We start from the raw sequence: 12838 nt of genomic DNA, 5'->3' as shown, positions 1-12838 counted from the left end.
ATACTCTAGAGCATCTTTGGCAATGGTCAGTACCTCTGTCATTGCACACTCTTCATAGGTATCAGTTCATGGAACATATATTTTTGTTATGCGTTCCTTAATAACCCACTGTCTACAGTTGCTCTTCCAAGATAATCAACTCATAGGGAAGAGGTATTACATGCAAGAAAAAAAATCGTACTGAAGAAAATAGGATGAACTCACACTCTCGCAATTCTACTGACACAAACCGGGAATCCCAAATCTCAAGACTGAGGAAGAACTCTGAAATCACCTTGGAGGTATGTATTCTGGGAGTAAAATGAAGAAAAAAAATGACAAAAGATTAACTTTCTCTTTACTCATCCATACTTTACAGCTATCTACCCTCATCACTTCTCCTCTATCCAATCCCTTGCTTGGGCTATCAATCCACTTGGATTGGCTCTTCCTGACCCATAAAACCACCATGACTCTGACATTACCAGGAACATAGACAATGAATTTTTATGTCTCATGGGGATTCCTCTGTCATCGTTTCTGGCTCAGATCGCCCGGTCAAAATGATTTGCACTCTACTTATGGGATTATGTTTCAGTAGACATGGTTCGATTTCCAAATTTTAATTAATCTACATGTAAACTCCTTATTCAAATTAGTCTATTTCTAACATCTCTCACCAGGATCCAAGCATAAAATGCATAGATTATGATGTGGACCTCAGGCTCCCAATGTTCTGGTCATCATGGATGTCTCAGAGGACTCCCAGATGCTTTTTTTTTTTTTTTGTCATCAATGATCCAACATCATCCCCCCAGGCTCTAAATTGTGCTGCATTTATTGAGCCGCTGATCACTAGCAGTGCTGGTTAGATTTCCATTGAAAACTAACATTAACTACCAGATTCTTGAGTGGACATTAAACTCTAGAGCATCTTTGGCTGTGGTCACTACCTCTGTCATTGCACACTCTTCATAGGAATCGGTTCATGGAACATATTTTTTTCGTGTGCGTTCCTTATTGAACCACTGTCTACAGTTGCTCTCCCAAGATACTAAATTCATACCGGAAGAGGGAATACATGCAAGAAAAAAATCGTTCTGAAGAAAATAGGATGAACTCACACTCTCACAATTCTGCTGACACACACTGGGAATCCCAAACCTCAAGACTGAGGAAGAATTTGGAGATCACCTTGGAGGTATCTATTCTGAGAGTAAAATGCAGAAAAAAAATGACAAAAAGATTAACTTTCTCTTTACTCTCCATAATTTGCATCTATCTGCCTTGATCACTTCTCCTCTATCCAATCCCTTGATTGAGCTATCAATCCAATTGGATGGCTCTTCCTAACACATCAAAACCCATGACTCTGACGTCACCAGGAACATAGACAATGATTTTCCATGGCTTATGGGGATTCCTCTGTCATCGTTTCTGGCTCAGATACTACCCGGTCAAGATGATTAGCACTCTTCCTATGGGATTATGTCTTAGTAGACACAATTTAAATTTTTTCTCTAATCTACATTAAAACTCCATGTTCAAAGTAGACTGTTCCTAACATCTCTCACCAGGATCCCAGCATGCAATGCATAGATTATGATGTGGACCTCAGACTCGCAATGTTGTGGTCATCATGTATGTTTCAGACGACTCCCACATCTTTTATGGTCATCAATGATCCAACATCATCCCCCCAGGCTCTAAACTGTGCTGCATTTATTGAGCAGCTGATCCCTAGTAGTGCTGGTTAGATTTCCATTGAAAACTAACATTAACTACCAGATGCTTGAGTGGACTTTAAACTCTAGAGCATCTTTGGCAGTGGTCACTCCCTCTGTCATTGCACAGTCTTCATAGGAATCGGTTCATGGAACATATATTTTTCGTATGTGTTCCTTAATTAACCACTGTCTCCAGTTGCTCTCCCAAGATACTAAATTCATACAGGAAGAGGGAATACATGCAAGAAAAAAAATTGTTCTTGAGAAAATAGGATGAACTCACACTCTCGCAATTCTGCTGACCCAAACCGGGAATCCCAAACCTCAAGTCTGAGGAAGAAGGTGTAAGTCACCTTGGAGGTATGCATTCTGAGAGTAAAGGGCAGAAAAATTATGAAACGCTTAATTTTCTCTTCCCTCACCCGGACTTTCTAGCTGACTCTCCTGTTCATCCTCCACCTAATCCCTCCCTGGAACCTTCGACATCCTATGGTAGGCTCTTCATGGCACATCAAACGTTCCCGGCTCTGAGGTCAGCAAGAACATTGCCAACGATTTTAGCTCAGTCATGGGGAATCCTCTGTCATCCTATCTGAATGAAATACTATTTAGCATCATATTGGATATGCTTTCTAGATTTGTCTTTTAACTGTCATTTCTTTATGGGGAAAAGTAGACTATCCCTAACATCTGTTACCAAGATCCCCAGATGGACTACATCCTATGATGTGGACCTCAGACTTGGAAAGCTGTATTCATCATCCATGCATGACTCATACAACACTCGCAGATTTAGTCATCATTGAACCCACATCATCCCTCCAGTCTCTAAATTTAGTCATTGAATAAAAACTCTTAACTAGTATTGTTTATAGATTATCCAGGAAAGAAAAAGGAAAAGGAATCCCTAACTACCAGATCCTTGAGTGTACCTGAAACTTTACAGAACCCTTTGCAGTCATCGCCATCTCTTTCCCTGTACACTCTCAATTTGGAATTATCTTATGGAACCTTTCATTTCTACACATGCAGTATTAATCCTTTGAATACAGTTCCTCTTGCAAGATAAGAAACTGAGACGGCAAGAGGCATGAAACGCAAAACTGAAAGAAAATCCGACCCAAGAATATAGGAAAAACTCACACTGTCTCAATTCTGCAGACCCAAACCAGGAATCCCAAACCTCAAGACTGAGGAAGAACTTGGAGATCACCTTGGAGGTATCTATTCTGAGAGTAAAATGCAGAAAAAAAATGACAAAAAGATTAACTTTCTCTTCACTCATCCATAATTTACAGCTATCTGCCTTGATCACTTCTCCTCTATCCAATCCCTTGCTTGAGCTATCAATCCACTTGGATTGGCTCTTCCTGACACATCAAACCGCCATGACTGTGACGTCACCAGGAACATAGACAATGATTTTCCATGGCTGATGGGGATTCCTCTGTCATCGTTTCTGACTCAGATACTACCCGGTCAAGATGATTAGCACTCTTCCTATATGACTATGTTTTAATAGACACGATTTCCAAATTTTTCTTTAATCTACATTTACTCACTGTTTTCAAAGTAGACTATTCCTAACATCTCTCACCAGGATCCCAGCATGCAGTGCATAGATTATGATGTGGACCTCAGACTCGCAATGTTGTGGTCATCATGGATGTCTCAGAGGACTCCCACATCTTTTATGGTCATCAATGATCCAACATCATCCCCCCAGTCAACTGTGCTGCATTTATTGAGCAGCTGATCACTAGTAGTGCTGGTAAGATTTCCACTGAAAACCAACATTAACTACCAGATCTTTGAGTGTACTTTAAACTTTACAGCATCGTTGTCAGTGGTCTCTAACTCTGTCATTCATCACTCTTCTTCTGGAATCATTTCATGGAACATATTTTTTTCGTATGCATGCCTTATTGAACCATTCTCTACATTTACTGTCCCAAAATAATCAACTCAGACGGGAAGAAGCATTATGTGCAAGAAAGAAAAATCGTACTGAACAATATAGGATGAACTCACACTCTCTCAACTCTGCAGACCCATACTTGAGTGTACTTTAAACCTCTACAGGATCTTTTGCAATGATGACTATCTCCGTCTTAGCACATGGTTAATTTTTTATTATTTTATTGAACATTGTATATCATATCCATGCCATATTAAACCTTTGGCTATACCCACTGTTCTAATATAATAACATGGTCTGGTAACTGTGATTAAATGCCAAATAAATCCTAAAGAAGATCATAGGTTAAACTCACACTTTCTCAATTCTGCAGACCCATACTTGGAATCCCAATTCTCAAGACTGAGGAAGAACATGTAAATCACTTTGGAGGTATCCATTCTTAGAGTAAAAAGCAGATAAATTATAAAAGGATTAACAAATATGTTTACTTATTGATACATTATGTCTGCCTCTCTCATTGACTCTCCACCTTATTCTGATGTATATTTTATCTAGGTGTAAAATAGACTATTGCAAACATCAGTTACTAAGATCATACTAAGCACTACATATATTATGATGTGAACCTCAGACTCGCAGACTTGTTGTCATGATCATGACTCATACATGACTCATACAGCACCCACAGTCATCATTGATCCAACATCAACCCTCTTCTTGTCTTCTAAGATAGGCAGGCTTACTGGGCAACAGATAACAAGTACCACTAGGATAATTTTGACTCATAGAATATCTGTGGATAAGATCCTTTAGTACATTTCAGAGTTCTGGGTTTTTTTTCTTTTTTTTTTCTTTTTTTCGGGGCTGGGGACTGAACCCAGGGCCTTGCGCTCCCTAGGCAAGTGCTCTACCACTGGGCTAAGTCCCCAACCAACCCCCTGCAGAGTTCTGCAGTTTCATTTTTTAATTATAAAGCGTTTTCAATAATTTCACACATTTTTAAACATTGTATTTCAAACACATTCCACATACAGCATTGCCATGTCTTCACTTCCTAAATAGTGCCTTCATCAATACACCATGAAACAACATCAGAACATGGAGTGTACTTACACTGAGTTCATTTTAAAATCTTCAACAGCTTATTGTGATTCTCAGGATCAAAGGACAATGTAAAAGTCATCTTCTTGGCAGGATGCATTCTAACAGTACAAAAGAAAAGAGATCAACAAAAGAAAATGAACATTTTTTCCTTCATTCATGCACCTGAGCACGAGCCTATCTCTTCTCAATCATCTATGTGGATCTGACACTATTAAATGTTATACTAAGAATAGAAACATGACACATAGTTCGGACCATACACACAAAAAAGGTTGCTTATACTTTTACTTCACTGGGACTCCTCATTCATTCTGTCTTCATTAATAGCACATTACTCTGGAATTTGTTTTATTTTTATTTTATCTGTTTGAGTATTTTTTATCTGCATATGTGTATTTGTAACACATGTATGTGGCATTTACAAAAATCAGATGACGGTAAGAGATCCCCCTGAAGTAAATTTCCACATAGTAGTAAGCTGCCAAATTGAGGATAAAACCCAATGCAGATCTTCTGCAAGGAGACCAACTTCCACTTTCCACTGAGGTATCCCTCTAGTCTCTGGAATTATTTTTCTAAGTGCCTTACCAATTTACTTCTGCTAATGCTTTTGCCTAAATATAAAAGTAGATTATTTCTCGAATTTGTCATTAAGATCAATCTTGTAGATAGATACTTTATGAGATTGACATTAGATATCCAGAACAGTAGTCATGATAACAACTCAAATGGCACCGAAGGTAATTGCTGATCAAAGAGCAACCTACATTTACTCTATTAAATTATATAATATATATATGAATGCATGAATTAATTACATAAAATTAATCATTATGTTCAGGACACATGGACCTTCAAACCAAAAAGTAATGCAAACAACCCTTTGGAAATATTTTCTAGATATATTTTTGGAATATTTGGATATATTTTGGAATGCACCTAAGATACAAGTGCTTGCCGGGATCTGGTGTGTGTTCAATGTTCTTGAGGGACTATAAAAAATAAGTAAATATGAAGAACAGGAAGGACTCCTCCATGGTCACTGCTTCAGTTACTACCTCCGGGTTTATCCCTTCACTTCCTCCCTGACTTTATTTGATGATAGTTAGGCTGAACATTTTGAAAAATATTTGCATCTCCCAAGTTTCAGTCAAACATTATACCAATCCCATCGATAGATCCTCTACAGAAGGTATTTTGTACATATTTGTAGAATTTGTACTGTATTTCTTTTCCTGTTAACAAATAACAGCATGGATGTAACCTGGGGTTATCCGTGCCATGACCCCTCAGCAGCCTTGGGAAAGAAATATAGCAATATTAATTAAAACAGACATTCATGAGTAGACCTAGCAACTGTGCATAGAACCTGAACCATGAACCACAGGCTTTAAGATGTGTAACTCATAATGAACAGACCATTAGTCATGGCCCTTGATTCATATACCACTGTGGTTATCATCTACCATAAGCCCTACAAATCTTCCCATGAGAAGTGGTCAGCCACTTTAAGAATTCGACCGCCATTTTAAATTGCGCACAGATCAGGTCCCCTTATTTAAAATGATCTTCCAAATTTTGATGCGTATACTGTTTGTGTACACTGAAATTATTTTCATAATTTGAGATGGCTCTGCCCTGTTTTGCTATATTTTAGCCTACTTTAAAAAAAAACAAAAATGAAAATTCATGAATATAAAGATCAAGATAACATATGTTCTAGTGTGGATCTGAGAATCACAGACCTATCTTCCTGATCAAAGCATCATACATCATCAGTGGTAATCCCTCACCCAACACTGACCATCTCCTTCCTCCGTATTTGTAGTCCCTAACTATTATCTAACTATTAATACATCTGAAAGGTGGCGATGCAAGAATTTACCAAGACAGGAGTGTCTTAGTAAAGACAATCAAGCCAAGGTCAGATCTTTGGCTTTACTTACAGCACCACTGAGCTCCATCCCCATGGTGTTAGGGCAACCATGGACCTCCCAGGCAGGAAATCATTGGTCAGTCAGCACCCATCCAGGGAGTACAAAAGAGCAAAGATAATAAAGAGATTGATTATTTTGTTCATTTATTCTTACATTTCTCCTCCCACTGTTTCAGAGTCAAAATTGTTCTGATAGTTTTCTTAAGAAATCAAGTAAAAATAAAAAGAATAGTTTTGATAATTTTTAAGAATTTAAAATTAAGGCATTGACCATCCAAAAGCTTAAGTCATAAATTGTACCATATAAATAACCTTCAATAAAGGTTTATATAAGCTTATACACAAGTCATTCTAAGTGGATTTTCTGTGTGTATCAATATCATTGTAGGCCAAATATTTATGATCAGGATTGATCAATACCTTAAATAACTTATCAGTATATAGATTTCTGTCCTGATTAAATAATGCACTATGAAATGATGAGAGTGCATGGATAATGTCTAATATATGTTTCACATGCCTGACTTGAAACCCCTGCATGAGAGGGTAACATGAGGCATCTTATGCTGTGGACCTCAGACTGCTAGAGATGTAGTCATCGTCTGTGACTAATAATCCCGAAACCTTGTCATCATTGGCCCGTATTATACCTCTTCTTATCCAATGATACATGCATGTTTGATGATGAACACATCCGTTCGTGAACAATTTAACATGACAAAGAATGGTTGCGCTTTGTTCAACAGGATGACATCCTTGTCTCAATACATTATATACTCTATAAAAGCATAGAACATTCCGTTGAGCAAAACAAGACAGAAAAATCTGGAATATTACTCACACAGCACAAAGGGAAGATACTGAGTGTGTGAGCACGGGCCCATGTTTAAAGCTGGCGGGAGCCATTGGTCCTGTGGGATGATACAGAGGATGATAACTACCACAGGACCTCACAGGATTAAGCTTAGCATACGTTTTTCTGTAGAGGCATATGAATGTGTAGTCATAGCTAATTGTGTCTGTGTTTTCCTTTATCAAAATTAAGTCTTTGGATCTAGCTCTTTTTAGTGCATGGTGCTCGTTTCCCCAATTTTATAATAAAGCTTCAAAAATTCACAATGGGAATACTGAACTACCCCTAATCAATATTGATCATTGCTTGCATTTCCTATATCTAATGACCTATTTAATGACCACAGAGGAAGAGGTAAAACATTCTCAAACCATACGGTGTTTAAGAACTAAAAGTATAAGTTATGTAAGCATTCAGGGTCCCTTGCTATACTATATACATTCAGAGTTGGCCGTTTTTCATGTATTTATATATTTACTCACTGACTAACTGATCAACACACCAAATCAAATTTATTTACTCAAAATCAAGTCACAAACATCTTATTTTTACTAATAAGATTTTAAAAATCCACGAACCTCAGTCTAGGTGTCCTGTGTTCCCAATAGAAAATCTTAGAACCTGTACCATTGCATATTGATTACAAAAGCCATTGTGAGTCCATTCTGGAGGGGAAAAAAACACAGGTTATGAGAACAAAAGCACTTTCTATAGACATTGTAGTCTTACTATGTCCACTGACACATTTGGATGAGCTTGTATATGGGACAGAACTCTAATGTCTTAGTAAAATGGTGGAAGATAAATCATCTGTCACTTAAAAATAATTACATCATTACTGTTGCATTACTTCACAATAAAATCTTTGCAAATTCTAAGTGTGTGTATCTTTATGTGTCTGTGTGTGTGTGTCTGTGTGTAAGTGTGTCTGTGTCTGTGTGTGTGGATAGGTGTTTGTGTGTGCATGTGTGTGTCTGTGTGTGTGTCTGCGTGTGTGTGTCTGAGTGTATATTCAAGTTCATGTGCATATGTACGCATGTGGAGGTCACATGTGAACATCATGTTCCTCAGCAGCCATCAACCTTGTGTTATTGAAATGGGGTCTTTCAATGGCCTGCAGCTTGTTACTTAAGCTCAGCTCAGCTGACTGACCACCAATTCCCAAGGACACACCTGTTTCTTCTTCTCCAGGAATGAGTGCAGCTTACTTAGATCTCAGCACATACCTGGGAAAACGAAAATATATATGGAGCTTTCTCCTTCCATATGGGACTCTCTGTCCCTGCAACTCGAAGGAAATAGCACAATGACATTATAATATCATAGTGTGTCTAAATAAATGAATACAGTCACCATTGCAAAAACATGAGGGGCTCAGTTTACTTGCCTGTTCTAGAGAGTCATGCTGTATTAACCATTCACAAAAAATATCCTCAATGAACTGCACTCTGGCTTCATTAACTGAAATGATCATGTGCTCTTTCTATATTTATGATAGTGCCATTACTGCTGTCAATTCACAGATATTGTACAATATTAATAAAATATGTACATATAAAAGCTAACAGACTATATTACTTGTCCAGGAAATGTTGTATCTGTCATTAATTGTGGATATAATGCTTGAGTAATTCATAATTCAAGCAGAAGCTATAAGAACACAAGAACATGAACTACACTTACATGGCCTACTCTGCTCCCAAGACCCTAGGCTAGCCATGGACCTTGTGATCCAGACAGATGGGGATGTTGACTTGGGAATACACGCACAGATGAAAAGAACAGGTTATAAACATAATTAGGTTCTATTCAAAGACCCTTGTATTATTCCTTTTTTATTTTACCAATCTAGTTATATGAATCTTTGATACATTCTTCTCGAGACAATAAACAGGAGACCTGGGTTCTTAGCCTAGCAAGAACTTTGGTCACCATTTTAAACAACACACAGAACCCTCACCTAAGGGATTATACCTCTGGTCATTTGTTACGAGTGGATTTCTGAACCTTGATATTTATACAGCTAGTATTACTGCTTCGTATTATTTTCATAATTGGAAAATGTTTCACCCTCTTTCCTTCAGTATGATCTAACTATAAGTAGACTAAAAACATGTGAACCTAAGGATTGTAACACACTATGCTACAGCCAATATTGATACCACAATTCCACACGTGATACCATGTGCTTTCGGGTGTAGGCCGCAGACTCCTACACCTGTACTCATGATCCCTGGATCATATATCATCAATGCTCATCACTGATCCAACACTGTCCTTTTCTTTCTCTCGCACTTCCTACTTTTATTACCTAACTATATGAGTCCCTTAGAATTTTTACATAACTCTTCATCACAAAATCCTAGCACAAGATCCCGGTGTATTGAAGTTACCCAACAGAACTTGTGTTAGCCTGTCTCTCTGTGTTCTCCCTTAATTGTGGAAATCCTCAACCTGGTATTCATGAGCACGTTGAGTTCAACATAGATCGTCTTGAGTTGACCTGACTAGAGCCTATTCCTGCCGTTGTCAAAACAGGAGCGTCTTATGAAGCCCACCCAAACCAAGACAAGAACTGTTGGCTCCTGTTACATCAGTTTCCATGTTTGTTAAACATGAGGATAAGGTAGCATGGACCCCCCAGTCAAGAAACAATGTATCAGGCAGCAGCCATGCAGGGAGTACAAAACAGCAATGATAATAAAAAGATTGATATTTTTCCAGTTACTTCTACATGTCTCCTTTCATTATTTGTTTTTTAAGATTCATATCGTTATGAAAGGTTAGAGAGTTTAAGTCGTTAATTATACTCAATATGTCGACTTGGATAAAGATTATATACCTCTTTAAGACAACAATTTCTTAATATGTTTTCAGATTTTCTGCATGTATTAGTAGCATTTGCGGTCAAATATTTATTTTCATAATTAGTATATGCCTCTAATAATTTATCTGCAGTTGCATTGTTTATGTTTAGACCATGAGTCATTGATTACAATATAAGAAAATATGTGTGCGTGGCTGACTCTAGTGCACAGTATCTGCTACACATGTCTACCTTTTATCCCCTTTCCAAGAGGGGCACTTGAAACATCTTCTGGTATGACTACCTCAGAGTCCAGCATGTTGTCATTGTTGATGACTTATAATATAGTAATAGTCATTGGTAAATATTTGCCTTTTCTTCTCTATTAATAGATGCACATGTTTATCGATGAACACAGTGGTTCATTACTAATAAAAACCTCCATGAATAGGAACAGCCTAAGAACAATTTTATTTTTTTCTTCGGAATAATTCGATCCCTTTCTGGGATGTGCTCAATTGGCAAATGATCAGAATAATTCTGAATATTACTCACATGTCTTGGGACGTCCTGTAAATACCAAGCACAAGTGTAGAGTTGGCAAGCAAGTCCCGATGTTTGAAGAAAACTGGAACCACTCACTGGTTCTGAGGGATGAGCGCATGAAATGAAAATTCGATGACTTAACTTGTGTGAGCTTTGTTAAACTTTTTGTGAAGATGTTTGTAAATCTGTGTTAATAGCTATCTATGTATTATCATTTAATAAAACTTATGTCTTTGGTTCTCGTTTATTTGAGCATGTGACGATGTCTTGCAACATTTTTCTAATAAAATTTAAGGAATTCAAAATGTCTTCTTTTTTCCCTTCTGAGATGAGAACAGAGACACACAGGGAACTGGGAGGGCAGCAGTTATGAGCACAGATGCCCACATCGAGGATTCAGCACAACAACCATTCATTCCTTTGTTACCTGAGAACAACGGGTGCTTACATACGATGCAGCACAAAAATGAAAATTAATATTTCATTGTACAGACGGATAGTTAGGAAGCTCCTCAGTCTAAACTAAAACCTTAGATTATTATCGCTTGACACAAATTGATAGTACTACGAACTAAGCTCACTGGCAAAGCCACTGACTCACTAACAATGACTTTCCTACAACTGCAGACCAGACCGAAGCATGAACATCAAGACTAGTCCATGAGTCTGTCTAGCTACAAATCCCCTGCTTGCTAGAGAAGAGAGAAACATTGTGACTGAACCTATGCAGAAGGAGGCAGATCCTATGCCACTCTCTGCAGTTGCCTATGCAATAGAAATACGTATGCAGCTGTCTGGATGCCTATGGGATTCTTTGACCCTGCAACTTCAAGGAAACAAAACAAAAACTTTATAATACTATGGTGTGTCAAAAAGAATAAATAAATAAATAAATAAATATCGTCACCATTGGAAAATGTGAGAGGCTCAGTTTATTGCCTTTCTCTAGTTTAGAGGGTACTGTCATGACCCACTTGTCTCACAATAAAGGGTGAGGCAGGATGGCAGCATTAATAGAGATAGCAATGGCCTTTTTCTATATATGACAATGCCATTACAGCTGAGATTCCAGATATAGGACAATATATTAATGCCCAATTATCTTACATATTTAGCAATGGAAAGACTAACGCATGTTCCTGATTATTGAAATTAAAGTGAGGGTAAGAATTGAAGTACAATGGAAAACTGAAGAGAAATCACAGTTGTTCGTACTGTCAGCCGAAATTCACAGGTAAGCTTTCTTCTATTTGGGTTTCATTTAGTTAATAGTCATCTTAAATAAATATTTCGTCCTTTCCTAAAAAGAAAAAAAGAACCCAAATGGATGTCAAAACAACAAACATTTATCAAAATGCTCTTGCCCCACAGCATTGGCCTTGATCGATACATGGCGAGAATGTCAAGTTCCATAAATACATTAGTAGTGATTCTTATTGCATTAAATACTCACGTATTTGAGAGAGAAATACGCCATTTTGCTTGTGTTCATTTATAGGCTTCTTGGTTGATACATACACTTCTGAATTGCATGGAGGCCCAAGATTACAGCCCGTGTTACGTTTGATTGCCAGATTAAGCTCATATCTTAAAGAGATAATAAATGAGATTTTTCTGCAATGGACCTCAATGTGACAGGGCTTAGCCAAAGCCCTCCCTTCACATACCTCAGATCCACATAGGCAACCTTTGACCCCTCCCTTTTTTTCCTCTCAGAGACAGTTTTGTTTATTGACCCATTCGCAGACTCACTGGGGGCAATAAAATAAATATTCATGAATTGAAAAGAACTAGCCAAGAACAATCCTTGCGTTTGGAGCTATGGTCTCCTTGGACGTTCTTTCTTTTCTCATTGCTTAGCTCTCTCCTGGCCTCTTTTTCTAGGGGCCTTTAGTGAACCATGGATGGATCAATTCGCATGCCTGCCTCACAGCCATCACATCTGTCTCACTGTCTTCTTCCTGTG

At 37.8% G+C, this 12838-nt stretch overlaps 1 long non-coding RNA gene, 4 other non-coding genes and 3 pseudogenes across 4 annotated transcripts; all 8 read right to left on the bottom strand.

Moving 5' to 3' along the window:
- The window catches only part of LOC102555254 (uncharacterized), a 209357-nt gene that overhangs the window by 166492 nt on the left and 30027 nt on the right, over positions 1-12838 (bottom strand).
- On the bottom strand, positions 693-782 carry LOC120093384 (small nucleolar RNA SNORD113/SNORD114 family; annotated as a pseudogene).
- Positions 1587-1667, bottom strand: LOC120093354 (small nucleolar RNA SNORD113/SNORD114 family). Its single transcript, XR_005486445.1, has one exon. It is a non-coding gene; the product is annotated as a small nucleolar RNA SNORD113/SNORD114 family (small nucleolar RNA).
- LOC120093410 (small nucleolar RNA SNORD113/SNORD114 family) lies at positions 2435-2516 on the bottom strand. Its single transcript, XR_005486473.1, has one exon. It is a non-coding gene; the product is annotated as a small nucleolar RNA SNORD113/SNORD114 family (small nucleolar RNA).
- On the bottom strand, positions 3337-3417 carry LOC120093358 (small nucleolar RNA SNORD113/SNORD114 family). Its single transcript, XR_005486448.1, has one exon. It is a non-coding gene; the product is annotated as a small nucleolar RNA SNORD113/SNORD114 family (small nucleolar RNA).
- Positions 4248-4329, bottom strand: LOC120093406 (small nucleolar RNA SNORD113/SNORD114 family). Its single transcript, XR_005486472.1, has one exon. It is a non-coding gene; the product is annotated as a small nucleolar RNA SNORD113/SNORD114 family (small nucleolar RNA).
- On the bottom strand, positions 7236-7309 carry Snord113l3 (small nucleolar RNA, C/D box 113 like 3; annotated as a pseudogene).
- On the bottom strand, positions 9718-9789 carry LOC120093411 (small nucleolar RNA SNORD113/SNORD114 family; annotated as a pseudogene).

The sequence above is a fragment of the Rattus norvegicus genome, chromosome 6 (genome assembly GCF_036323735.1).
Source record: "Rattus norvegicus strain BN/NHsdMcwi chromosome 6, GRCr8, whole genome shotgun sequence".
Lineage (NCBI taxonomy): Eukaryota > Metazoa > Chordata > Mammalia > Rodentia > Muridae > Rattus > Rattus norvegicus.
This window is presented reverse-complemented; position numbering and strand designations above follow the sequence as displayed.